Below are 27,165 nucleotides of genomic sequence, written 5' to 3'. Positions count from 1 at the left end.
ACCACCATGCTGTACCCAACATGTTTCTGACATGTAGACTGAACCACCATGCTGTACCCAACATGTTTCTGACATGTAGACTGAACCACCATGCTGTATCCAACATGTTTCTGACATGTAGACTGAACCACCATGCTGTACCCAACATGTTTCTGACATGTAGACTGAACCACCATGCTGTATCCAACATGTTTCTGACATGTAGACTGAACCACCATGCTGTACCCAACATGTTTCTGACATGTAGACTGAACCACCATGCTGTACCCAACATGTTTCTGACATGTAGACTGAACCACCATGCTGTACCCAACATGTTTCTGACATGTAGACTGAACCACCATGCTGTATCCAACATGTTTCTGACATGTAGACTGAACCACCATGCTGTACCCAACATGTTTCTGACATGTAGACTGAACCACCATGCTGTACCCAACATGTTTCTGACATGTAGACTGAACCACCATGCTGTATCCAACATGTTTCTGACATGTTGTGTGCTTGTAGCTCTGATATTTTCACTAGTTTGGATTCCAGGCCAAAGTTGCAGTAGAGTAAGTGGACTATTAATGACTACTCCATCTCAAAAAGGGGCATGTGTCTGTGTAGTTCCACTAGACACTAGAGGGAATACGGTGTGGTTCTCATCATGGCTGGTGTTCACATAACTCCTCATACCATGGTGGCAGACGACATCAGAAAGAAAAGCAGAGAGAGCGCACAGCGGGAGCACTGACTGACGACAGAAAATAAAGATGTTTTAAGCACTGCAGAGACAGAGAGAGACAGACAGAGAGACACAGAGAGAGCATGGTTTAATCATTGACCTCTGGACTTACAACAGAAGACAAATGTCCGAGGTGATCAATGAGCAGCATTCATCTCATAGGCTGAGAGCAACACAACAAGTTTCTGACATGTAGACTGAACCACCATGCTGTACCCAACATGTTTCTGACATGTAGACTGAACCACCATGCTGTACCCAACATGTTTCTGACATGTAGACTGAACCACCATGCTGTATCCAACATGTTTCTGACATGTAGACTGAACCACCATGCTGTATCCAACATGTTTCTGACATGTAGACTGAACCACCATGCTGTATCCAACATGTTTCTGACATGTAGACTGAACCACCATGCTGTACCCAACATGTTTCTGACATGTAGACTGAACCACCATGCTGTACCCAACATGTTTCTGACATGTAGACTGAACCACCATGCTGTACCCAACATGTTTCTGACATGTAGACTGAACCACCATGCTGTACCCAACATGTTTCTGACATGTAGACTGAACCACCATGCTGTATCCAACATGTTTCTGACATGTAGACTGAACCACCATGCTGTATCCAACATGTTTCTGACATGTAGACTGAACCACCATGCTGTACCCAACATGTTTCTGACATGTAGACTGAACCACCATGCTGTACCCAACATGTTTCTGACATGTAGACTGAACCACCATGCTGTATCCAACATGTTTCTGACATGTAGACTGAACCACCATGCTGTATCCAACATGTTTCTGACATGTAGACTGAACCACCATGCTGTACCCAACATGTTTCTGACATGTAGACTGAACCACCATGCTGTATCCAACATGTTTCTGACATGTAGACTGAACCACCATGCTGTACCCAACATGTTTCTGACATGTAGACTGAACCACCATGCTGTACCCAACATGTTTCTGACATGTAGACTGAACCACCATGCTGTATCCAACATGTTTCTGACATGTTGTGTGCTTGTAGCTCTGATATTTTCACTAGTTTGGATTCCAGGCCAAAGTTGCAGTAGAGTAAGTGGACTATTAATGACTACTCCATCTCAAAAAGGGGCATGTGTCTGTGTAGTTCCACTAGACACTAGAGGGAATACGGTGTGGTTCTCATCATGGCTGGTGTTCACATAACTCCTCATACCATACGAGACAGGGTTTATCAGACTGTTTTCATTTGAACGACCTCAGAGTCATAACTGAGAATGCACATACTGAATATGGAACCAAATGGACCCATTGTGTAGATATGCTATTTTTGAATTAAGCAATATTACACGAGAGGGCGTGGTTTAACGTCATTAATGCACGCCTACAGAAGTGCGACGCAGAAGGGTGACCGGTTCTCGTGGTTACGTGGATCACACACACACACACACAGTGCATTTACAGTTAGAATATCGATATTGGCCGCAATGTCTCATCGGTACAACCCTGTAACCTTGAGCTGACGACATGGCCCTCGGAGGAGTAGTGTAGTGTTTCTCATGGACGGACAGACGATGACCTCACGGTGTGTGTGTGTGTGTGTGTGTGTGTGTGTGTGTGTGTGTGTGTGCCACGCCACCCCGCCCCCACCCGCTGGGGAAAACGCCAAATCGATGCACGACTGATCTACACCGTCCGTTCTCTTCTCCATCCCCGGTTCCATCTCATCTCTCCTCTCCATGTAATCTCTCCCTATGTGAACTGAGCCCCTTAAGTCACTGAGCCCCCCCCCCCCCCACCACCACAATAGATGAAATGGGACCTATGGAGAGGACAGTGCTGAGAGGAGCCACGCTCTATCTGTGTAAGTGATCTTAGCTCTGGTCAATAGCTCTAATGCCGTTGCATTTCGTCTATTTAGACCCGAGGACGATTCTACAAATGTCCTCTAAATCATGACAGTTTTCTGAAAAACAGTCATCAGTCATTCTCAAACATTTTCATATCAAGGACCCCCAAAAAATATATAAATTTTGCCGCCAACCCCCATCTGAAAATAAGCAAAGATTTGAGTTAAAAATGTTCAATGTATATTCAATGATTCGCGCCACATTTTCAAGATTTAAAAATAATAGCTGATCTACAAGCTCGTAGCGCGGCCCTCGGTGCAGCTTGTAGATCTGCTATTTTTCAATATCTATTCTAAAGTATAACGTAATGCTTAAAACACCAAAAGGGGTTCCCGTCCTGAATGGGTTAGAGCTACATTGGACCAGAGCTAAAGTGATCTATATCAGTGGTTCCCAAAGTGAGGCAGTTCCAGGGGGTACCCAGCTAAATGATAGTTAGGAACCAAATGGACCCTTATGGGTGTACAAATAGAACCAAACGGACCCGTTATTTGTACACTCTCAGAGTTAAATTAACATTGATTTTACAATATAAATCGGGGGTCCCAGAGATAGAAATGCCATCAAATGGGGGTCCGTAGACTAATGCAGGTCAAACTGGGGGGTCCTTGACATTAAACAGGTTGAGAATGTCTGATAGAGCCGTGGAAAAACGCTAAAGACGAGAGGCTGGTCTGCATTCATGCGAGCCCCGGAAGTCATCGTACACATAGCTCTAAATGCAACGCATTAGAGCTACCATGCACTGGGTGTGCTTTAGCTTCATCTTCACTGCTGCTGCCCGTTCCCTTCGTTACGTTCGTTACAGGCATTATAGCACTGACCATTAACCGTGTGTACGTGCGTACGTGCAGGGTTTAATGAGGGCATTGTGAGGTGGATAAAGTGACGTGGAAGAGAAGAGATGATGGTTTAAATGAAGTGGAAACGAATGAACAGAGAGGCTATAGTTCTGTTCTAACTTCCAAGTTCCAACCCATCCAGAGCCCGCCCGCCCGCCCGCCCGCCTGTCACGAGTAAACATCACTATTTCTCCCCGGAACCCCCCTCCAGGACCCCTGGGGGTCCCCAGACCACCATGTTGAGAAGCAGTGTCTTGGAGACAGACAGGAACGTAAACATGGGAGGGACCATGTCCAGGCGACTGACTGTGTCTCTGTTGTGTGTTAGGGACAACCAATAAGGGACATGCACGCACTAAAGTGTGTTAGGGACAACCAATAAGGGACATGCACGCACTAAAGTGTGTTAGGGACAACCAGTCACGCACCAGGCACTAAACTGTGGACAGACTGATCCAAAGTGTCCGTCTTTACACCGTCACGGTGTAAGTGTTGTTACCGTGGTGGAGCTGTATGGAACTAAATGAGGTCCTGTTTGAGCCCTGCATCATCCAGCTGAAACACTGTTACACAGCACAGCACAGCACAGCATCAGCTGAAACACTGTTACACAGCACAGCACAGCATCAGCTGAAACACTGCTACACAGCACAGCACAGCATCAGCTGAAACACTGTTACACAGCACAGCACAGCATCAGCTGAAACACTGCTACACAGCACAGCACAGCATAAGCTGAAACACTGTTACACAGCACAGCACAGCATCAGCTGAAACACTGTTACACAGCACAGCACTGCATCAGCTGAAACACTGTTACACAGCACAGCACAGCATCAGCTGAAACACTGTTACACAGCACAGCACAGCATCAGCTGAAACACTGTTACACAGCACAGCACAGCATCAGCTGAAACACTGTTACACAGCACAGCACAGCATCAGCTGAAACACTGTTACACAGCACAGCACAGCATCAGCTGAAACACTGTTACACAGAACAGCATCAGCTGAAACACTGCTACACAGCACAGCACTGCATCAGCTGAAACACTGTTACACAGCACAGCATCAGCTGAAACACTGTTACACAGCACAGCACAGCATCAGCTGAAACACTGTTACACAGAACAGCATCAGCTGAAACACTGTTACACAGCACAGCACTGCATCAGCTGAAACACTGTTACACAGCACAGCACAGCATCAGCTGAAACACTGCTACACAGAACAGCATCAGCTGAAACACTGCTACACAGCACAGCACAGCATAAGCTGAAACACTGCTACACAGCACAGCACAGCATAAGCTGAAACACTGCTACACAGCACAGCACAGCATCAGCTGAAACACTGTTACACAGCACAGCATCCCACCCACCGCAACCTGTTCCTATGCTCCACTGCACTGTTTACATCTTTAAAAACCTCAAAATAAAGGCAGACAAGTGCCTTCAAAATCAGTAGTTTCAAACTTTTTATTTTTTGTCAAAAGACCCTCAAATTTAGATAATATCAATATATATATAGATGTGTGTGTAAGTAAGTAAGTAAGTCCATTTTATTTATAAACCACCTTTCGAAACAAGTTAATTGCTGAACAGTGAGCACAGAACAAGCAATCAACAAGTTGAAACAAACAGGAAAACAGCACAATAAAGTAAAAATACAGTTTCAGTGGGTCCCCATGCAGCAAACACTGTTGAAACAGAAACACTTAAGCCTCTCTCCAATTAGATTTAAACTAGTTTGAAAGAATCCATTCTGTTTGTTCATTTGTTTTTGCACCAGGAACATTTCCTCTGTTCAGCTTGAGCCATACTGCTCCTTTTGCCTGACCTTGACTCAGCCACAACTGTGTGGTACGTGCGTGTGTGTGTGTGTGTATATGCACACGTGCGTGTGTGTGTGTATGCACGCGCGTGTGTGTGTGTGTGCGTGCGTGCGAGACGATGGTCGCCCTTGCGGGTCAGCTACAATGAACAAGGGCAGTGATGTCATCACTATGAGCCTGCAGTTAACAGCAGCTGAGGGGGAAACAAGACTCTCTCTCTCTCTCTCCAAGTGCACTGCGGCTACATTTGCAGTGATGGAAAAAGTGCTTGCATGTTTTGCTTAAGGAAAGAGCCGATCTACAAGCTCACAATGCCCTGCGATGTGACACATTATAGCTAGTAGATCTGCTATTTTCAAATGGCCGAAATATATAAGTCTGAAGTGGTTAATGTGTTTAATAAGAATAAGACGCCCTGAGGGCGAGAAGCGAGGTCGCGCTGAAACAACAGAGCTTCTTAATACGACACAGTTAAGAAGCATATATGGAGAACTAGGGGTTTGATGGAGATCAATATATGGAATTAATTCTGTACTGGCCATAATATATCTCATATATGGAGTGTGTCTTGACTTGAGTATACAGGGTTTCACGAGTTCAGATCAACATATGGAATGAATTCTGTATTGGCCATATATGGAGCGTGTCACGAGGCGTGACTGACGGACTGACTGACAGACTGATTGATGGGAGAGGCAGGTTTTCATACGGTCGCAATAATCAAAACCTAGAAGTTTAGTCAAAGGCCTAATTGTAGTGGAGTAAAAGTACAATATTGTCCTCTGAGATGTAATGTAAAAGTAAAAGTATAAACAATTGGAAATATTCCAGTAAAGTAAAAGTACCTCACTTAGGTACAGTACACTACGGTACTATTTTCACGCAGCGACACAGTATAAACATGCCTTAAGGTTGGGGTGATTGTTGACTAGACAAGACAAGTTATGTAACGTTGACATTCAACGCTCTGTTTATATGCATAATATCATTTATTTTATTCTGTAGGGTGTGCGTGACGTGTATGTATGTAATAATATGCACTTTCTTTGCCACTTGCTTGCGTGCTGGCGTGCGTGCGTGTGTGACTGCATACTGACACACAACAAGCTCAACCACCATTTATCTCTGAAGACAATCATCTCCCCCACCGAGGGGCTCGACAAGCAATTCCACCCATGTTCCCCTGGAGATTTATCTCACAACAGAGCGGAGATGCTGCCTGTTGGCACTAACACCTCAGCTCTTCTGCACGTGCACTGTGTGTGCGCACGTTGTGTAGTGTGCGCTGCTAACAGGGACCTCTTTCTTGAACACAGACAATAGCAGACGTGCACGATCTTGGGGAAAACTCAATAACATTAACGTTCTCACTCTCAGTTATCAGGGATATATCAGATATATCAGTTCATTCCTACAGTCTGCAGGCCTCTCACAACTAGTATGTGGACAGAGGCTTCCAAATATTAACACAGGCAGTTTGCATTAGTAACCAAGCTGTATATAATAGCATCCTTAAAGATGGAGTGCCAAAGTTTTGTACTTTTTCTGTTTTGTATGTGTCTACGTATATAGAGTTCACAATACTCATATTCAAATATGTTGTGCCTGTGTCATGACATACCTAGAAATACCTGAAATACCTAGCAATGTACATCCCCTCATACAGCAGCAATTCAGAGAAGATTTTCAATAACTGGATTATGGTCATGGTGCAGACGCACACACAAGCTGTTCAGTCAGTGCATAATTTTCCTACTCCAGTGGCAGAGGTCAGTTTACTCAGGTTTGCGTGACAGCCTGTGTTTACCCCGCGAGGGAGTCTGTCTGTCTGTGTGTGTGTCTGTTAGGGGTGTGCTGAAATATCGATATTGCGATATATATCGATATGTCCTCCCGCGATAAATAATCGATACACCACCAGCAAATATTTATAAATAAAAAATAAAAATAAAATTTTAAATGAAATAAGGTTGTTGATAATGAAGTGATGAACAACATGGAGGAGGAAATGACAGCTAAAATAAATCAAATCCCACTCTCAGATTCCACAGCAACCAGAAGTACTGAATTACTGGATGCTGATTTTGTGGGAATACAAAATGCAGAATGCATTTCCCCGGACAAGTCCACTGACACCAGTGATAATGGTCAGCTGGTGGTGTTTGTGAGGTATTATGAATTATGATGATACCAGTGATGATGGTCAGTTGGTGGTGTTTGTGAGGTATGCTGGTGTTTGTGAGGTATGCTGGTGTTGGTGTGGTGCTGTGTTGGTTCTGTGCTGTGTTGGTGCTGTGCTGTGCTAGGCGGTCTCTTCCAGCAGAAGCTATAAATAGAAAAGGCTTTCTCTCCAAAACCCCCCTCTGCTGCTTCAATCCATCTTTTTTTTCTCCATTCCATCTTTTTCTCTGAATTTCTCCATCTCGTTCTCATAACTTTTCATCTTTGCCAATCCAATTTGTCTCTTTCTTTTTTCTTTCTTTCTTTCTTTTTCCAATAACGTCTCTTCAAAGAAGAGGAAGAAACATCTGCACACTAGTTTCTAGAGCTCCAAAGAGACTCACTATATTAATGGCAAAAATCGCCTAAACACAGACACTGCACACAATCTTCTCTGTGAACAATAAAGTCTCTTCACTGTTCCTCATTTCCTGAGTCCGTCTCCTCTGTCTGGGTCTTTGTGTTTTTGAGGGGCGCTAGCCCCTCCTATACACAGGTTTAATGTTTGTCTCCAGTTCAAAGTTCGTTTAGTAAACGCATTGACAATGAAGGGAAAATTTACGCCATAATGGGTCGTTTACGTCATATTATCTCTTTATTGTTAATGGCGTTTAATGTTTGTGTTGGCACCGTTTGTTTTAAATCACCATTACATCACCTAATCAACATGAGTTAGACTTTAATATATTAGCACCCCTCACTTCACACAGGGGTGATTATTTCTGTCTCCATGGGACAGGCAGCACCGGAATTTTCGCCCCGGCGACGAGAGGCGAGGAGCCGCCCAAACAATCCAATCAAAACCAGCCAAATTGTTTGACTAGCAATTAGGCCAATACCAATCCTGTTGTGGTGTGGGGGTGGGACGGGGACGTGGGGATTGGGGGAGTGGAGCGGGAGGAGGGGGCGAGGGTAGTTATGTAAGCGAGGCTAATCCCGTTTAAGCACTGCATAGTAAATCAAAGAGGGGGGGACCACCACCCCCTCCTCCCCCATCGTCCCCTCGCGGTCTATCCATCTATTTGATCCTCTCTCTCTGCATGTCCTTCGGTGGGCCGTAGGTCCCCGTGGGATAAACAGGGTAGCTATTTATGATGTATGATTTATTTTAGACCACTCTGCGATCCCCCGCTCTTCTGCTTCTCTCCTCCCAATAACATCCCAACATAGACAGTGCTCCTCTGTGTGGATACATCAGAGCTAACAGTGCGGTCGACGCCGGTCGAACAGAGCGCAGAAACAACAACAGGCCACTGGAGACACAACACAGATGAGGCTGTTATGTAAGTTTCTGGTTCAGCGCTGGCTGGCTGGCTGGCTGGCTGGCAGACGAGGTCCTATTGCACTTAATGCTTCATTCATCTGAACCTCAACGTTAATGATAAACATCTCCTTTCTTAACCCATTTACGACTGTTTTTATATCAGTGGTGCTCAATATTTCATGTCAATGACCCCAAAAAGTATATGTAATTGGCCGCCGACCCCCATCTGAAAATATGTTGTGGCAGGGACCCTCCAGCAGCAAAGATTTGAGTTAAAAACGTTCGCTCTGAAAGAATATATATTCAAAGATTTGCGCCACATTTTCTCTAAAATAGCAGACCTTACAAGCTCGTATAGCGCGGCACTCGGTGCCACGCTATGAGCTTGTAGATCTGCTATTTTTCAATAGCTAAAGTAGAACAGAATGCTTAAAACACCAAAAGGGGTTCCCGCCCAAAATGGGATAAAGCCTCCCTTTACGGAACGCAGGAGAAGAAGCAGGGCAGGAGCGAAAGAACAGGAATAAACAATTCAGAGAGAACAATGACTTGTCTCCGTATTAGACTTTAGTACCAGTGTTTTTTCGTCGACTACCTTTTTTCACTGACGAAAACTAAATGGAAACTAAATGAAAACTAAGCTACTGTATGATGACAGTCATTTTACAATTAGTTGCATGCTGACAATAGACGATCTATAAGCCCACGAGCAACGTGGCAACGTAGCAATTCATTGTGAGCTTGTAGATCTGCTATTTTCAATAGACTTTGTACACATTTTGAAGTGGGACATTCTGTAATATGAGTACTTTTAGTACTTTAAGTACATTTTGATGCCCATACTTTTGTACTTTTACTCAAGTACATTTTCAATTCCGTTCTAAATTGCAGTATTGGTACTTTTACTTAAGTAAAACAATTGAGTACTTTTTCCACCACTGGGAGTGACCGAGGAAGACGCAGAGAACATGAAGCAGATGTTGATCGGCTGTGGCGACCCCCTGAGCTGAAATGATGAAGAAGAAGCGATCGCCATTTCTGACGATGTCATCGGTAATCGGGAGACCGACACTTGTATACAACTCGACTCGTACAAAGTGTCAGAGAGTTCATTCCAAATCGATTAATTTGATTAACAGGCTAACCCCCCCGCGCTGGCAAATTAATTAAGCATGACCAACAACAAAACATATATCTCAACTGAACCATTACACAATCAAGCCAAATGTCCTCATAACAGGGATTAATTGATCATAATATCACACACACATCAAAAACAATTCGCTGATCAGGGGAAATTCTAAATGATTTATCCGCTCTGCGACGTGGTACTGCAGCCTCGCGGTCTAATTTACATTTGCAGTAACTCAATGAGAAAATGACTTGCGTACTGCTGAGTAATTGATGGACGCCTGTGATCCAGAACCGTGCACGACTGAAAGTGGACGCTCGGCGTTCATTCAGCCACTTCACCCTCAAAGCTGACGAACAGGACTCACTTCAGAAAAGGACCACAGTGTCTGGTGTCGTCATGTTCTAACTTCTCCGCGCACGCTTCTCAACTGAATCAACACTCTCCAACCGTTGTTAGATGGAGAGTTGGAGACTCTTATAAAAAGGGACCACTAGGGTGGTCGACCAAAATCACAAGGATCAGAACTATAGTTTCATGTCCAGGGGGTGTACTTGTACATCATGACCTGGGGTTCAAAGCCATAGATATTAAAAAATATAGATGCCTCATTGGCCGCTGCAGTTCATTGGAGCGACGTGTCTCCATTGAAGGCAGGAAGTCAAGTGGAAGTGTCATAGGCTGAATGCACGCTGCGTCGCTGCCCATGAAGTGACGTCACTCATTCGACTCCGCCACGTCTCTCGCTGTCACTTAACTCAGGGGTTCTCAACGTTTTTGGCTGGGGACCCCCGGAGATGCTTTGGCCATGTCTCGCGACCCCCGCCTCGCCCCCCCTCCCCACCACCAATACAAACTGACTGCAGAAATCAATAGAGAAAATATATCATAAATGAATACTGATCACAGATATAATCATTATGGAAAGTTTATACATGCACCACGTACTATGTAAACTCTTAATTTCTATTTTCCAGCCATTAAAAAAAAGCCTACTGAGCTGTACTCACGTAAAAAATAACAATAGAATTATTGATTTTGACCACTTATATAAAAAGCCCCAATCCCCCGCCGGCGGGGGCAGCGGCTGTCCACCTCATGAACAGCTCTCAGCGGGTAAATGGAGACCCAATTGGTCTCAGGTTCCAACTCTGATGTTTTTGATTCCCCCCCTGGACCCCCTGGGGGTTTAAGAGGTTTTAAAACCCATATGGTTGAGTGGAGTTCCTTACGGCTCCATGCCCGTTTATTTTTTGCTTTCCGTTATTGTTCAGTTAAAAAGTATTCTTCATAGCCCGGGCAGCTAGTGTAGTGGTCCGGGCACCTAGGCTGCTAAGCCAGCCTGACGGTGTGTCGCAGGTTCGACTCCCGATCCCGACGACCTTTGCCGCGTGTCACCCCCCCATCTCCTGTCACCATACTGTACTGTACACTATCCAATAAAAGCCAAAATATATATATATATTTTATATACAAATGTCTTCAAGAAAGTGGCCGCACACACTGATAGCCAAAGTAAGTGCCAATAATTTATTTTAGAACGCAGAGAATAAATGAACCAACGTTTTGGCAGACAACTGCCTTCTTCAAGGTACTATTGTCTGCCGAAAGCCCGAAACATTGGTTTATTTATTCTCTGCGTCCTAAAATACTACTTTTTAGAATAACCGAGTTCCTTCCCAAAATTCGACAAAAAAAATATATTGTGTCTACATAAACATAGAACTCCTTCCGCGATATATTTGTGTATAATCACATGGTGATCTTAAGCCTGCCTTTCAAGCAGAACAGCTTGTACAGTATGTTTAACAAGTTTTCTAAAACAAATATGAGGTGAAGTGTAATGAGACAGATTGGAGTGGGGGGAAAAACATGTTCAGGGCGCGCACACAAACACACACACACACACACACACACACACACACACAAATCCCCTGTTCAGACAGGACGCTCCATTAAACTTTGACCTACTTCTGTCCATTCCCAGTTTGGGGGCAGAACACCACGCCAAGACACCAAACCCAGCCTGGAGCAGCTAGTGTGCAATGCATCATGTTATTAATGTGAACGTTTGGATCTTTGCAATATGATGACATCGCAGGGGGAGAACGCTAAAGAGGACGTGAGCACCCGCGCATGCATGCATGTGCAACGGCTCGATGACACTCCATTCATTGTTATAGTAAAATACAAATATGTATGTATTATAGTTTGTTGTATCATGGTGGTGTACAGACACAGTGACAGAAGCAGAGCTACATAAGGGTAGTGAGCTTGTGTAGATCTGTAATTCTCACCGTTTGTTTTCAAAATAATCGCTCATTAATCGGAAACGAGGCCAAAGTGTGAATGTGGGCAGATGCATGTGTGTACAGTGCTGTGTATAGTGCAGATGTACATATGGACGCATGATACTATACGCATACAGTACACATCCGTGCGGCTGTGATGTTCAACATTTCTGCCATTTTGCCACAAGATGAGACTCTCTCTCCCTCCCTCTCCTCCCTTGCTGCCCTCCATCCTCTGTCTCTATCTCTCCCCTGCTCCTCCTCTTCCTCTTCCTACTCCCCATAAATGTGGCTCAGCAGATGGAGGTCCCAATCCTCTTTGGAATAACGCAGAGCAGACACCACTTCACTGTGTCTGATGATCACAGACAGACAGACAGACAGCATGTGTTGATTTTGACAGCAAATCTTGAATGAATTCCATTTAGATTTAGTCATATTTTAGTCGATGCACTTGAGTACAGTACTTAAATACTTTGGAGCAATGTGACCATGATGAACATCGCTGGGACAGTGTCCCAGACCTTACCCCAAAGGATTCTGGGAATGTGTGTGTGTGTGTGTGTGTGTGTGTGTGTGTGTGTGGTGTGTGGTGTGTGTGTGTGTGTGTGGCAGGGAGGAAGGACAACATCTGTCTGCAATTAAAAGCGACAGATCAACCTCAACAGACCAGCCATTGAGAGATCACATATTTGGATCTATCTACAGCAGTGCTATTCCAAGTGGGGGGTCCAGGGACCCCCAGTGGTCCTTGAGGGGGTTCCAGGGGTACCCCAGCCAGTAGAATGATTTAATGTAGCATCAACAACAAATATGATTGACCACTTAAACCCTACAGCATACAAAATACAAATATTGGCGGAAATAGCCGATTTACAAGCTCACACCGCGTCACACACTGTGACACACACTGCCTGGTACAACATATCCTCAGATGGGTGGTCTATAGGTCCAGTGGTTTTCAACCTTGTTCATATCAACATGACATTATCAACATCCAATATTTATTCAGCATTTGAGCCACCATTTGATGACATTTAGCCTCTCAGACCCAAAACTTTTGTAACAAAATATTTTATCGTTGGTTAAGATTTTGTCTTCAATTTCATTATTCTACATTATCTATAAATAAAGTAATGCAGGTTGTTTAACAAAAGAAAGAAAGAAGGCACTGCCGTAGGTTAGACACACTAGAGGTCCTCCACACACACACACACACACACACACACACACACACACACACACACACACACACACACACACACACACACACACACACACACACACACACACACACACACACACACACACACACACACACACACACACACACACACACACACACACACACACACACACACACACACACACACACACAGTTCAAATCTTCTGTCCAGCTTACGTGGCAAAACACTAGAGTCCGTTACAGAGTGTCAAATTAATTGATTATGGCATTTGCTGACTTAACCGTATTGGAAACCTGATTTGTGCGGCCGATGGAAGCATAACATGAATTATAGATCCAGAGTTAAAGGTCTGCTTCCAGCCTCTGGGGTCAGGCAGAATACAGTTGTATTTCTCTATCTTATTATGTGAAATTAAGTGTATATCGCTACAGTCCTTGACTCGTCTCATGTCATGTCTCGTTCATTTACTCAGTCTCATCAAATCATCAAATTTGTTTTTAATACATGAAAAAAGACGATGCTTTTTTTTGGGGAATGCTTTTTGAAATAATCCATCCATCCATCTTCAATCGCTTATCCGTAGTTGGGTCGCGGGGGCAATTAGTTGCGGGATCCTGGGGGATCCCGAGACGTTCCAAGGCCAGTGAGTCGATGTGATTCCTCCAACTGCGCCTTGGTCTCCTCCCAGTGGGACGTGACTCAAGGACCTCCCTAGGAGCATTCTAACTAGATGCCCGAACCACCTAAGCTGGCTCCTTTCCAGGCGAAGAAGCAGCGACTCTACTCTGAGTCTCTCTCGTGAGACTTCTCACCCTATCTCTAAGGGAGATGCCAGCCACCCGTCGAAGAAACCTCATTTGGCCGCTTCTATTCGGAACCTTCTTTCGGTCATGACCCACACCATAGTAGGAACAAAGTTTGCTCGGTAGACAGAGAGCTTTGCCTTCTGGCTTCTCTTTTCGTCACAACAGTGCGATACAGCGACTGCAATACCGCTCCTGCCGCTCTGATTCTTCGGCTGATCTCCTTCTCCGTCATCTCCTCACTCGTAAACAAGACCCAGAGATACTTGAACTACTTCACCTGGGGTAATAGGGACTTTAAGCAACGACGGCTCCAGCAACCGGAAATGGATCAGTGCTCGATACATAAAACTGCTTGCCGTTGCAGCCGTTTCTACTACGGCAGAACCTACACATTTAGTGTCTACAAACGCCATGTCATAACCATGTTTATTGAAATTATAGCTGTCATACATTTACACCGATTGCTCCATCACCTCTCTTATGCTGTGAAATGTGTTGGCATGCTCTGTATGAAGAAATAACACGAATACCATATGCCATATTGACCATGTTTATTAAAACGGTTTTAGAATAACAGATTGCTCCAGCACCTTCCGCGTAGTGGAGCCATCCTGAAGAAAACCGGCGTTGCTTAAAGTCCCTATTGCCTCATTCCCTACCCGGACTGCACCATCCACCGGTTTCATGCTGAGAACCATGGCCTCAGATTTGGAGACACTGATCCTCATCCCACCCGCCGTACACTCGGCTGCAAACCGGTCCAGTGAGAGCTGAAGGTAATAATAATTAAAATAAATAAAGGGACCCATACAAATGGGTCCTGACCCAGTGTTTTGGGAACCAGTGCTCTGGACCAGAGTGACAGTCTTATGACCTCAAATGCCTTTCAACTGCTGCGCAGGCCATGAGGCCGCTTCCTGAGACTAATACACAGGCCATCCATCAATCCGGTGTGTGTGTGTGCGTGCGTGTATGAGCGCGCGCGCGTGCGTGTGTGTAGCCTGCTGTTTCAGTGCTGACTCCATGCTGCCTCTCATACATCAGAACCTGACAACTGTGACATGACACTGTGTGACATATGAGGCCACTTTTTACCACCTCCTCACACAGAGAAAGGACGAGAGAGAGAGACAGGCAGGCAGGCAGGCAGGCAGACAGACAGACGTGTCTCCAGATGGATGGATGGATGCAGATCAAAAAGACAGATGGCGACAGAGTAGTTCTATGAATAAAGATAATTAATAACTCAGTGATTATCATGAGCTTGTGATCCGTGTTATGTCGTTTACAACATGCCAGTTCAATCTGAGGATCTCGCTTATTCGCGGGAGCATTTTAACCGAAAGCATTGTGAGCTTGTAGATCAGATATTTCCCGCAAAGAGATTTGGTGTTGATTTGAGGTTTGTTGGTCAGCTACTACTACAGCTAGGGTTTAAGGCTCCAGTTAAAATTAGAAGGAGCTTCATTGCTGTGAGAAAACACATACATTTGTTTGGTCCATTTTGAATAATGAGTGAACAGAACCCAGACTAATGGACCGACCTTACGGAGTAGTCGGATGCCAACAAGCAGAAGTCCACTGTGATCGGCGCCATAGCTCTGTCCACCATTATATTCTACAGGACACATGGGGAACTGGAGGCCTGGGGGCCACAAAAAATATAATTCAGCGATCCGGTTATATATATATATATATATATATATATATATGTAAATATATATATATTAATAATATAATAAAGCTTATCAGACGGAGCATTCCGCCAGAAGCAGTTGCTAGTTAGATTCCTTCTGGCGGAACGTTACGTCACATGCAGTAAGTCTGTTAATACGGCCCGCAGGTTAATATCGGAAATACTGATAATATTATTGATTTCAGCTGTTACAATTCCAAACATGACCCGCTTTAAGTACTTCGGTCTACATTAGTAGCTGAATGAGTAGTATTCAAATGTTGTCTTTTTTATGTCCAATGTATATTTTACATTTAAGTTCATAAAGTTAACATAAGAATAACTAAATGAATTTTAAATTAATTACATTTTTAACTTCTCAGGACTATATATAAAAATATATATATGAAAAATCTGGATATCAATTCAAATATAGCAAAAAATAGCAGATCTACTGCGACATGTTTTGAGCTTGTAGATCGGCTATTTTTGCTACGACAGTAATATGCCAGTGTGGAAATATAGTGGCCCTCTGGAGTGAGTGTGGAAATATAGTGGCCCTCTGGAGTGAGTGTGGAAATATAGTGGCTTTCTGGAGTGAGTGTGGAAATATAGTGGCCCTCTGGATTGAGTGTGGAAATATAGTGGCTTTCTGGAGTGAGTGTGGAAATACAGTGGCACTCTGGAGTGAGTGTGGAAATATAGTGGCCCTCTGGAGTGAGTGTGGAAATATAGTGGCTTTCTGGAGTGAGTGTGGAAATATACTGGCCCTCTGGAGTGAGTGTGGAAATATAGTGGCTTTCTGGAGTGAGTGTGGAAATACAGTGGCCCTCTGGAGTGAGTGTGGAAATATATATTAGTGGCCCTCTGGAGTGAGTGTGGAAATATAGTGGCCCTCTGGAGTGAGTGTGGAAATATAGTGGCCCTCTGGAGTGAGTGTGAAAATATAGTGGTCCTCGGGAGTGAGTGTGGAAATATAGTGGCCCTCTGGAGTGAGTGTGGAAATATAGTGGCCCTCTGGAGTGAGTGTGGAAATATAGTGGCCCTCTCCATTGTCAAAGTTGCCCGCCCCTGTTAAAATGGTAAATGGTGCATTTATATAGCGCCTTTAACCAAGGCGCTTTACATAGATTGTGCATTACATTCACCATTCACAGACACATTCATACACCGATGGCGACAGAAACCATGCAAGGCACCAACCAGCACATCAGGAGCAATTACGGGTTCAGTCTTGCTCAAGGACACTTCGACGCTAACTCTGTGGGAGCCCAGGTTCGAACTGGCAACCTTGCAGTTACCATCCAGCCACTCTACCCCTGAGCCACCGCCGCCCGTGTTCTATAGCACACATCAATTCCGTCTCTCCTCTCGTAATACGACACACTGCGGACGGAGGCTTTCAGAGCACATCTGTGCCTGGATGCCATCATCGCTGCTTCTGCTATCACGTTTCACACCAACAGCACTTCCACTAACCTGCAACTCACTCTGCATCCTCTGATGCTTTCTGACGCTTCCTAAAATCAGGGGTGTTCAACATAGGGGGTCCGGGACCCCTAGGTGGTCCTCAGAGATACTGCAGGGGGAGGGGGGGGGGGGGGGGTCGCCAAATCTTTATGCTATACTAGGGACTTTCATTTTACATTAACCACTTGAACCCTCTCACACCTTCCTTGAACGCTACAAGCTCATGCATTGTAGATCGGCTATTTTCGGCAAAGATGTTTGGTTTGGAGGGAAAAAACTAAAAAGAGCAGACCAAGAACGGAGCCAAAGGGCATGCTTAATTCAAATATCACCTCTTTTTTGTTTTGTTGTGATAATCCTCCCTTCTATAGAGTGTGCTGACCATATAAGGAGTTCCTCCCTGTCCCCAGTTAACCCCAGGGGGAGGTCAAGGACATAACCTCGTCCTAGGCATTACGAGCACTTTATTGGTTTCGTGCCTATGCTATTGCATAGCACTATAACGGTTTGCACTTCATGGTCAACGTGCACTTTATTGTCCGTTATTGGTATCTGCTATGTGTACCGTATTATGTTTTATTGTATTGTACTGATGTCTATGCCGCAGCAACCCAATTTGACCTTCGGGGAAACAAAATAAAACCTTGAACTTCAACCTCCTGGCTGTGGGTGATGCAGTCAAAAATCACAGCCCGTGTTAAACTCGCAAGAAACATGGCAGCCGTGTCGTCATGCTAAAAAAGGAAAAAAAGGGGAGAAAGGAAGAAAAAAGAGAAAAGTTTGATGGATAGGCTCCTTAACACTGCACGCGCTGAGTGACTCGTTGCCGTTAAGTAGAGTTAACAGTTTAAAATCCCACCGTAAGGCTGACAGGCGGGCATTAGAAACATCAAAGTCAATGCTGCTTTCATCCTACAACGTGCTCAAACTGCTCTAAACAAATTACTCCTGCTCGCGTGTGCGTGGCGTGCCTGCCTGCCTGCCTGCGTTGGTGCGTACATGCCTTCCTGTGTACATGTGTACCGTACACGTGCGAGACTTAGAAGACATTTGTAGAATCGTCCTCAGGTCTGTTAACTTTACAGACAATGGTGAACATGTATTGCAGATCCACTGCAGTAAGTTACAGCATGCATGACTTCACTCCAATTAGTTGTGACTTCAAATTGTTACATTGGATGACAGGCATTCTAATCATGAGTGACACAATGTGTCCTCCAGTAGCTGCAGGACTCCAAACCAACCCCTGATTGTCTTTACTTAACCTAGCAATGGAAGTCAAATATAAAGAAATAATTAAATAAAAATAAATGTTTAATAATGAATAATGCAATATTATTATTTATTATTATGCTGGAAATATTGCTATATCTCTGAAAAACGCATGTTGCTATACGTATAAAATCAAAAAACGACACACGGATGCATTCCCAGTTTTAATGGGTTTTAAATAAAGCCTGAACGATTCCCGTTCCTGGGCACAGCCAGCCGTTTGTCTCTCTCTGGATTAGCTGTCCGACGATCGATTTCGTCTGAGGAAGAGAGCAAACGAACAGGAACAGACAGACGCAGGGGAAAGAAAAAGACAGCTCTCCTGTTCTTTCACATTCGCTCTGTCGCGTGTAGGGAAATGTGCAGACCTGCTGCACGGCTACCTTCATGGCATTCATTAGATTCATAACACCGGAGGCTTCAGCTATTCATCATCATAGAACGGCAGCAGCTGTGGCTCAGGAGGTAGAGCAGGTGATCCAATGGTCCCTGGGCCGGCGGTTCGAATCCCGGCTCTTCCTCCTGTCTACATGTCGAAGTGTCCTTGGGCAAGACACTGAAACCTACATTGCCTCCAATGAGTCGGTCGGTGTGAGCTTGCCACCATTGGTGTGTGAATGTGGGAAGTGAGTGCTATGTAGGTAGAGTGCTGTGTAGACATAGGTGCGATTCATACTCCTATTTTAGAGCCGAATAAAAGTCGGTTCGGCTCTGTAGAGCCTACAATGTGACGTCATTTGAGGTTCGGGGGGGGCGGGTACCGTCCTAGAGTCGGCTCTTCGGTGCTACTGAAAATTTCTGATGAGCCTAAATCATTTCGGCACCAGCGGTAAAATAGGAGTATGAATTGGCCCATAGCACTCTATAGTGGTGTATACGCATATAGTTTCATTAGATAAATATTTCTTCTTAAGCTTACATAATTATGATTCATGATGACTATTTGTATGTATTTGATGTATTACCATGTTTATTTTGTTCTTCCTACTGTAAATCGCTCTGGATTAAGAGCGTCTGCTAAATGTGTTGACTGTTCGCTACTTCGCCTCCCAATGTATGAATGAATAAACCCATTGAAGCGCTTTGAGCACTTGGAAAAGCACTATGAAAATGCCATTCATTATGAAAATGCCATTCATTATGAAAATGCCATTCATTAACTGAGCACATCAGAATTATCTCTGCCAGAGTTTTCCCAGATTCCCAGGCTATTTTTCAAATATATAATGCTCATGTGGCCTAATAATAGTTGTCTTATGTTGGGCTTGTATTTGTAGACCTGCTGGTCGGCTCTTAAATGGTCTCTGGAGAAGTCTGGCAACACAACACTGGCCTCTGTCTCCTCTGCCTCGCACAACGCTGCCCAGTCCGTTCCGTTCCGCATGGTGCCTTCCGTGCCAGGTTGTGTTTGTCAGGACCGATGGACAGCAGGGTGCTTTGTTCATCTATGGACAATTTAAGCCGTCACAGTGAATTAGAAAATTTAGAATGCAACTGGACGGAACGCAGTGGTGTAAACCAAAGTGGGGTCCGGGGACCCCTAGGGGCCCTTGAGAGAGTTCCCAGGGGGTCCCCAGCTAAATGATAGTTATGAACCAAATGGAACCTTACGGTTCTGAAACTCAGAGTGTACAAATGGAACCAAAGTGGACCCATACTTGGTTCCATTTGTACACTCTCAAGAGTACAATTTATTTTGATTTTACAATATAAATTGGGGTCCCAGAGATAGAAATGTCATTAAATGGGGGATCGTAGCCTAATTTAGGTCAAACCGGGGGCCCTTGAACTTAAAATGGTTGAGAATCACTGCTAGAGACGTAAAAATCTGCTCGAGCCGTAAAAAAGCCATACAAATATAGGTTCTTGGACCCCCCCCATATTTTCAAATGGGGGGTCCAATTTTCAGCACATTTACAGTCTACTCCATCTACATCTCTGAGGCAAATATTGTACTTTTGAATCCCCTCCAGTTATTTGAAAACTTTAGTTACTTTGTAGATTTTTATTATTATTAATAATTAAGACACATTGTGAGCTTGTAGGTCTGCTATTTTCAAAAGATGGAATGGCACGAGCTCACACACACACACACAAATCTGTGAATCTGTTTACAGATTGCTCTGTTGTTCATCTTATCGTACTGGTCACATGTCACATCTCTGCCAACACTCGGTGTTGGTGCGCACGCACGCACGCACACAAGCACACAAGCACGCACACTATGAATAACAAGCAACGCATTCATAACATGCAATGGAGCAAAATATTCAACACAATTCTTGGTGTTCTGAATAATTTGTCATTATGATCCGATCACCACCAATCTATTTAATCAATCGAGTATTTCGGTTTCTTAAAATACCTCAAACATTTCTATTCCTTTTCCTGTGCAAAAAAACCCCACAAACAACGCAGCTTCGACATGCATCGGAGGATAGCTTCCAACGGTCGCATCCGTAGCATGAGTCTTCACATCACGATCTCAGGCGATCCATTCAGAAGACTAAAAACGCCTTCAATCGTGTGACATAAAAATGTCACTTTGATGTTCCCTTCAGAAAAGGACGGGAAAGGTCACCAGGCAGCTAATTGTGTACGAGCACGCACACGCACACACGTGCACACACACACGCATGCACGCACACTAACTGACAGCTTGTCTGCCTCCTGCTGTGCTGGTGCTCTCAGTCTCTTATTTTTCTATTTTAACAGAGCAGCAGAACACCCTGCTGGGAATCTCAATGACACATCAGATGAGTCGACGGTGAGGCCAGCTCTGTGCACGTCTCCTACAGGTCTGTCTGAGGCCAGCTCTGTGCACGTCTCCTACAGGTCTGTCTGAGGCCAGCTCTGTGCACGTCTCCTACAGGTCTGTCTGAGGCCAGCTCTGTGCACGTCTCCTACAGGTCTGTTTGAAGCCAGCTCTGTGCACGTCTCCTACAGGTCTGTCTGAGGCCAGCTCTGTGCACGTCTCCTACAGGTCTGTCTGAGGCCAGCTCTGTGCACGTCTCCTACAGGTCTGTCTGAAGCCAGCTCTGTGCACGTCTCCTACAGGTCTGTTTGAAGCCAGCTGCTGGATAACGGGACAACGATCAAAAATGAATAAGAAGGTTAAATCAGGACTCCGTTAGGTCGAATACTTGTACTCCTGTAAACAAAGTCTGACCCATTCTTGTTTGTCCTTTAAAACATCATTGCCACGTTTTTTGTTTTGGTTCTCATCATAATTGTCTTGTTAGAAAAAAAGAAAAAGAAACATGTATTATGTTATACATATGCACCATTGTTGTTTCCCTCTCCTGTAATGTCTGTGCTAACCCGGGGTTCTTTAAAAAAAAAAAGAAAAAAAAGTTGGTCAAAAAAGAAAAAAAAAAAAGGTAAAATATCAGCATCGGAGGCCCCCAAGCTAATGTGTGCATTTAAAGGGAGCTTCATCAGAGCATTCATTTTCATGATTTTGGAAGAATGAAAAAAATATGAAAATCCAAGTGTTATCCCGCCACACGTTGAATTACAGCTAGTAGCCAACATCATCGTCCTCATCATCATCACAGTGACAAAGTTGATACTCTATCTCTGGGGTCAACAGGGGGTCCTCAAGGCCAATTCATACTCCAGTTTTAGGTGATAAAGGTGACTACCGCTATTAAAACTACAACATGACGACAGTCAGTGAGCCGCGGTGAAGACCAAACCACCGCTCTTCCCCAGGTCCGCCAGACTCGCTCCGGGCAATGCGATTGTATTCATATTATGTGCCCACGCCAAAAACACAATTATGTTGTTAATCAGTTATTTATATATATATTGAAAAGTCACAATGGTGCTAGGCTGCGCTAGAACATGTGGAGGTCTTATGTAACCGTAACGCATGCACCGTGCAGATTCTCATGACCGCACGTGTGCATGTGTAATAATTAGGGTCATCTTTATACATAAATAGCTGCTACCAGAGAGAGAGAGAGAGAGAGAGAGAGAGAGAGAGAGGGATAGAGAGAGGGGGGATACAAGACAACTCCATTTAATCCAATTGTCCATCCACCCCGCGCTCACACAAAACACAAAACGGGGTGTAGCCCCGCGGGCGTGTAAGCCCGCCGGCACCACGAAGGGCCAATCCGGCCCTGCGATCTCCATCTACCATCTGACTGCTGCTAATGTTGTCTAACATCAAGACATCATTCACACACACACACGCACACAGTTACACACACACAGTTACACACACACATAGTGTAAGATGCTGCACGTGATGAAAAGCACAGCGGCCGTGACCTTGGTCATGCATGTTGGCTGACTCACACATGTTGACCCCCCCCCCACACACACACACACACACACATACACACATCTTCCTGGGGCCATGTGACATTAAGAATGGTCTCTAGTCCTACATGCTCCGAGCTCCACTAGCTCTTTAACTGCTGACAGATAGCGTGGTTTAGCGAGAGGACACAGCCCTGTCCACCCCTCCCACCCCACGCTCCCTTGACCCCATCTACTAACCACAGCCCTGGTGTCCACCCCTCCCACCCCACGCTCCCTTGACCCCATCTACTAACCACAGCTCTGACAGATAGCGTGGTTTAACGAGAGGACACAGCTCGTGTCCCCATCTACTCGACTGACCCCATCTACTAACCACAGCCCTGTCCACCCCTCCCACCCCACGCTCCCCTGACTGACACCCTCTAATAACCACAGCTTTGTCCACCCCTTCCACCCCAGGCTCGGCTGACTGACCCCTCCTCCTCTTACCCACTTGAGCATCTCAAAAGTGTCCACCCTGCAGTCCACCCATCTGACCACTCAACACTCTGTTCGAGGGAAAGGCCTTCGTCGGTGTGTAGGAATTCACTACACTGACGAAGCCCTGCACACCGAAACGCATGACTCAAATGGACCAAACAATGAAATCACAATGAAGTAGAATATACAAGCAACATGGTAAATGGTGCATTTATATAGCACCTTTATCCAAGGTGCTTTACTGAGATTGTGCATTTACATTCACCCATTCACGCACACATTCATACACCGATGACAGAGGACAGTGGAAAGGCACCAACCTGCACATCGGGAGCGATTAGGGGGTTCAGAGTCTTGCTCAAGGACACTTCCACACCATCCAGTCACTGAATACAGGGGATAAGGGGTACCTGAACCACTGCCGCCAACATGAATAAAGAATAAAAAAGGTCTAGACATAAATGAAGATATGCAGACTGCAGTAGGCTAAAATGTGTGCGTGTGCATGTACAAAATATACCGAAAACCAAAGACGTGATATGTGACTATAGTACGATACGAAACATCTGTCTGTGTGTGTGTGTGTGTGTGTGTTGACTGCACACATGTGTTGACTGTGCGTGCGTGTGCGCCGTGCGCACGTTCCCAAAGTCCCAGAGCTGCGCATACGTCCAGATGTTGTTTATTTGCACAGAGATGCGAGGTTAGAGGAAGGTGGTGGTGAGGAGGGTACATACAGTATTTCTTCCATGGCCACTTCACTACACATGGTTGGGTTATGAATTGTTGCATCAGACAGACAGACCGCCAGCATGTCCACTTCACTACAGTAGCCTATAGCAGTGGTTCCCAAAGTGAGTTCCAGGGGGTCCCCAGCTAAATGGATAGTTAGGAATAGGAACCAAATGGACCCTTATGGGTCCGTAACTCAGAGAGTGTACAAATGTTGGTTCCATTTGTACACTCCGAATTAAATTTACTTTGATTTTAGGGTCCCAGAGATAGAAATGCCATTAAATGGGGGGACCGTAGCCCAATTCAGGTCAAACCTGGGCGTCCTTGAAATGAAAATGGTTGAGAATCACTGCTAGAGCTGTGAAAATCTTCTACTATGGGGGTCCTTGACATATAATTCCTAATGTGGGTCCACAGGCTAATGAGCGTTAATTTGGGGGTTCTTGACATGAAAAGGTTTGAGAACGCTAACCATATCATCTTTAAAGATTCCTTCATTCCTAATGCCATTAAGGCACTAGATTTTTTTTAATGTAATTGCCACTGTTGCCATGCATTTTTGCCATGAAGATAATTGTGTAAGTGTTGTTGCTGTTGCCGTTTGTTTTTTACTGTTGTTGAGACCGAAGACAAATTTCCACACGTGGACAATAAATGAAACTAACTAACTAACTAACCACTGGCCTACATTACAGCAGGGCTTCCCAAAGGAATTCCAACAAAGTCGCCCTCTTACCAACTTGTGCCCGACGTACATCCAGCGGAACTGCTCAGCCTGGTATTCCTAAAGTAACCCAAGTAAATTATGCTCAAACGGTTAAACCTAACCTTATTCCTAACCGTAACCTCAGTAAAACTGTGCCAAAAACTAAACCCTATTCCCAAACTTAACCCGAGTAAAGCTACGACAACAGCAATGTCCCTATGTCCACGTACCTGTCTGTCCCTGTTTAGAGTACCAGTAGGGGCAAAAGTAGCGCTGTTGTGCTAGAAACAGAGAGAGAGAGAGATTGTGTTGCACTGTTGCCTGCTAATTACAGAGAGAGAGAGAGAGAGAGAGAGAGAGAGAGAGAGAGAGAGAGAGAGAGAGAGATGTCTGCTAAATGCAAATTCCCCCACACAGTAACTCTGTCATTTCTCGTTTCGGACGCGGGGCGGCTAGCCGGAACCGGGCTGACACCCTGGGCGTGTTCCTGTGGGTCTGGAAGTTGGGTGGGTCCCTAGTGGGTTGCACCACTCCAGTCACACAGGTGTGATTTTTACTTGAGAGCTACTTTCATCTCATTCTCAACTAATGGCACATATCCCAACCATTCACGCCGACCAATCACAATTTGCGTCCTCACTGTTTGTGTAATACGCAAACAGTCACCCAATGCTGGTCATAGGTGGGGCTAGCATCCCTCAAAAAACAAAACAGTCACCCAATGCTGGTCATAGGTGGGGCTAGCACCCCTCAAAAAACAAAACAGTCACCCAATGCTGGTCATAGGTGGGGCTAGCACCCCTCAAAAAACTAAACAAACAGTCACCCAATGCTGGTCATAGGTGGGGCTAGCACCCCTCAAAAAACTAAACAAAAGAAATAACAGTGTAAATCAGGTGTGCCGTGTATGAAAACAGAAACAAGTTATTTAAAGGGGTGACTGACAAAAAAGTTCCGGAACCACTGCAGCAGTGTACAGTACAGTACAGTACAGTACAGTACAGGTCCATATCCTTAAGAACTTAGGCTATGGACCAGAGCTAACAATACAGTACAGTAGTACAGTACAGTACAGTACAGTAGCCTACAGTACAGTCATGAAATGTTTGAGATGTGGGGGAGCATGCAGCATCCCCCACACAGAAACAGGACGCACGCACGCGCGCCTACAAGCCCGAACCCAATACACATAAATATGAGCGACAGACAGACAGCTGCTGAATCATGTATACAAAGAAATATATCCTTCCAAAGTATAACTGCTGGAAATATAATTTTGCACGCACGCACTCACACGCACACACACACACACGATGTATTTTGTAGTAGGGTAGTCTACTCGCTCTATGTAAACAAGTCACGCATGTGAGTGGTTTGGCTCGCTTAAATAAAAGTTGAATGATGGTCGTTTCGCAGTGATATGTCCTACTGGCTTTGAGTTCATAAATAGGCTTTAAGGATAATCAAATTATAGGTTAATCTGGCACAACGCTCACTAAAAACAACAAGAACACGAGGCTATACTCACTGTTATATCAAAGAAAAGACTCACCTTGCCTTGGCTTGCACAAAATGTTCCTTTTTAATATACACAAACGTGTTGAGCAGTTATTTCCCAGTGTGAATCCGTGTTTCTTCGGTCGCCTTAATATTCCTCCTCTCACTTTGCAACTTGTTTGAATCTATTATCGTCTTTCTTTCTTTTTTAGCACAACTTGTTCCCCCGGCCCGGCCTGGCCCGGCCCACAGCTAGCGCTTCACTTCTTCAAGGCTAGTTTATTTTCCTCTGCTTCTTCCTTCTTCCAAAAATCACGTCGATGGGACGCGTCTGGTCCGGTCTGGGAGACACTGAGCTCCACAAGCGGGCTGACTGTCTGCAGACAGCGTTCCTCCAGCACGCACTGGGGAAACGGAGTGTGCGTACGTGCTCGTGTGTGTGTGCGTGTGTGTGCGTGTGTGTGTGTGTGTGTGTGTGTGTGTACTGCTGCCTGTCGTCCGTCGCGGCGGTGCTGGCTGCTGATCCACACAGACAAGCAGAGAAGTGAAGGGAGGCAGCCGGCGGGGGGGCAGGGGGTTCCACGCAGCAGGGCAGGGGGGCTTTCCACAGCCGACGGTTTAAAGTGAGTCCAGCAGGCATGGCAATGGCATGATGGGCATCATGATCTGACCTGCCAACTTAAAGGACAAGTTTAGTTTTTTTTTTCAACCAAGGCTCATGTTTTAGGTTGTTATTAGAGAAAGTAAAAGATGAGTGTTTATTTTTTTTCATTTGCTGCTTTCTTTCGTTTTTAGGGATTTTTGCTGTTTTTGACAGGGGGGCGGGGGCATTCTAACCTG

At 45.0% G+C, this 27,165-nt stretch overlaps 1 protein-coding gene across 1 annotated transcript in view; it reads right to left on the bottom strand.

Annotated features, from left to right (window-relative positions):
- The window catches only part of LOC310865449 (leucine zipper putative tumor suppressor 2 homolog), a 79,340-nt gene extending 52,659 nt beyond the window's left edge, over positions 1-26,681 (bottom strand). The window contains exon 1 of the mRNA XM_083774570.1: positions 26,381-26,681. The gene's annotated coding sequence lies outside the window, so the exon portion shown is untranslated. The remainder of the gene's footprint in view (positions 1-26,380) is intronic.
- Between the last annotated feature and the right edge of the window lie 484 nt (positions 26,682-27,165).

The sequence above is a fragment of the Protomyctophum parallelum genome (assembly GCF_964188405.1).
Source record: "Protomyctophum parallelum genome assembly, chromosome: 10".
NCBI lineage: Eukaryota > Metazoa > Chordata > Actinopteri > Myctophiformes > Myctophidae > Protomyctophum > Protomyctophum parallelum.
Note: the sequence above shows the minus strand (reverse complement) of the source record. Positions and strands in the feature narration are given on the sequence as shown.